The sequence below is a fragment of the Microcaecilia unicolor genome, chromosome 3 (genome assembly GCF_901765095.1).
Source record: "Microcaecilia unicolor chromosome 3, aMicUni1.1, whole genome shotgun sequence".
NCBI classification, from domain to species: Eukaryota; Metazoa; Chordata; class Amphibia; order Gymnophiona; family Siphonopidae; genus Microcaecilia; species Microcaecilia unicolor.
In genome coordinates, this window is record NC_044033.1 from 254,287,664 (window position 1) to 254,290,482 (window position 2,819).

Below are 2,819 nucleotides of genomic sequence, written 5' to 3' on the forward strand. Positions count from 1 at the left end.
GTGAGAATTATTATATAGGACATCCATATATTTTATAATGCATTTACACGGATAATTTAGATTGGAAGTAGCGCCTAGTGCCAAAACAGCAGGTCGTAAAGATAAAATTCTTTCCTTCTCATTTGTGTCATTTTAGTAACGTCTGGGAAAACCCAGATTTTCCCTCCATAAAAAGGATTATGGAGGTTTCTTAGAGCCAGTTTCCTCACCAGCTCCAAGTCCTGTTGAAATACAAATGAGACCAACAATGTTTGTCTATCAGTTGTAGAAGTCAAAGAGGTTTCCAACAATTCTGAAACATTAAATCGCTTTGCGGAGTCTGTTGAGCCTCATTTAGATTTTTGATGGCAAATAATAAATTTTATTCAAAGGTGGTATTTTAATCCATAGTAAATTTTAGGTTTTCCACCAAATACCGTTTGAATATATCCATTGGAGAATACACTGCTATCTTAGGAAAATTTAACAATCGAAGGTTTAATCTCCGGTTGTAGTTTCAAAGTACTCAAGTCTATTATGTATAAGTGTATTGTCCTGTATTAACTTCACAGTTGTTTCTTTCATTTTGGTGGAATCAACATCCAAGAGATTTATTTTCTCGTTAACCTCATCTCATTGTAAGTAAATGCATTGTTCAATAGTTTGTACATTTTCAAAAAGAGTATCAATCTTGCCTGTTGAGGTCCTGACCGCATTGTCCAAGCGCTGGAGCACCTCCCATATTGTCTCCAGCGTTACCTTCGTGTTCAAGGCCGTAGAAGATATTGGCCTTTCCTGAGGAGCAGACTGCACCCTCCGGCTCCGTTTTAGAGGAAGCCCTGGCGGAAAATCCAACTTTCTGGCCCGGCGGGTGGAGCGCTTTCTCCGACTTCCGGGTCAGTAATCCACCCGTCAAGTTTGAGTATCGCCGGTTTGCGAAGTGGACAGAGGGTTGGATACAACGAGTGTCTATTCCCTGGATTACGGCGTCTCCTATCCGCCCTTACATCAACGGGAACTCCAAACCCTTGAGCAGTGGAATGCCGTGTCAGGAACTGCTCGAATCGTCTGCTGGTCGGGCGTTGAGTAGCGACGGCCGGGTCACCGTCCTAACAATCCCTTTCCTCTTGTATGAGGCGTATGGCAAGTAAGAAAAATTTTTTTTTAAGCAAGAAAAACAAAGAGGAATTATCCCCAGCAGCGTTGAGCTAGGTCTCAAGCGCAAGGAGTTGGTAATCGCCCACCATCTTGCTCCGCCCCAAGTCAAGAAAACCTTTTGGTAAGGAGACCTGTGGGTTTCTATCGCCCCGGGGGTTGCCACACTCAGAAGCAAAGTCTCTCGCCACCTTCCCCCTCGTGGTGGTCTTCTTTTTGGAGGCTGCTTTCTGGTTTCCCAGACCTACCTTGCTGCTCGGACAGGGAGAGTCTTGTGAGGATTCTTTGCTGGTTCTGATTTGGTGTGTTTTGTTTACGGCAATTAAAAAAAACAGCATTGTACAGCTAGTGTGGGAGCTGCCTTCAGGGGAGAGTGCTAGAGCACAGTTTGTATTCTGACATGGGTGTTTACCGGTTCCCGGCGTTGCTGCGGGTGGTACTCTGCAGCTCTCAACGCCGCGGCAGTGGAGTATCTCAATAGTCAGGGACAAAACCTGCAGGAAGCTGCCCTTCTCTTTGCGTGGATGGAGGATCAGCTCGTGGATCTCTTGCCGCTCATGTTGCAGGGGTCGACAATGTGCAGGCTGACTATCTCGGCAGACATCTTTTGGATTTTGGAGAATGGAGGCTCAATCCCCAACTGTATGCTCTCATCGTTTGCCAATGGGGGTCAACACATAGCACGACATATTGGGCCTCGTGATTCTGGTGGCGCCCAGTTGACCCCAGAGATGGTACAGGGACTTGGGTTCATCTGCTGGCGGGACAGCCTCATTCGTCTGTTGTGCATGGCCAATCTTCTGGCACAAGGGCCAGTGTTCGTGGAAGACCCAGCTCAATTATTATCTAGATTATAAGCTCTTTGAGCAGGGACTGTCTTTTTGTGTATGGTGTACAGCGCTGCGTATGCCTTGTAGCGCTATAGAAATGATAAGTAGTAGTAGTAATTCTCTCTTACGGCCAGGCGCGCTTGAGAAAGCAGGGTTACTCTGCCCCGGTTATTGCAACTCTTTTTCTTCTTGGAGGCCTTCTACTTCTATTGCCTATGTGCGTGTTTGGTGGATCTTCAAGGGATTGTGTCAGGATCACGACATTGTGCCCCTGAAGGCCTCTCTTCCCCCATTCTGGACTTTATTGCAGGCGGGCTTGTTTAACGGGTTGGCTTGGTCGTCGCTTAAGGTGCCAAGTGGTGGCTCTGGCCTGTTTTTCTGGTCATCTTGGGGAAAAGCCATTCTGCCTTGGGACCTTAATCTGGTGTTGTCAGTACTGGTCTCGGCGCCTTTTGAGTCGTCGGGGGCTACTCTTAAGGATCTCACTTTGAGGACAGTGTTTTTTTGTGGTGACTACTCGGCCCGTCACTTTTTGGAGTTGCAGGGCTTTGTTTTGTCAAGCTCTATTTCTTCTGCTTTTTCTGGTAAAAGTTGGGTTTCGGTTGGTCCTTTCATTTCTATAGATCATTTCCAGAGCTTTCCAATTACTATCTACTACATGGGGTTCTCTTTTCCCTATTTTAGATCAGTTAAGAGGAAGAATGACAAGACAATGGAAATGATAGAAGGTGGGGATATGGTAGGCTAAAGAGGATCCATGTACGTGGAGAACTCAATAGATACACGGGGCAGCAAACAGATAAAAGAAGTGGGAAAAGTAAACCAGGCTTATCCAAAGAACTGGGACCAAAGAAA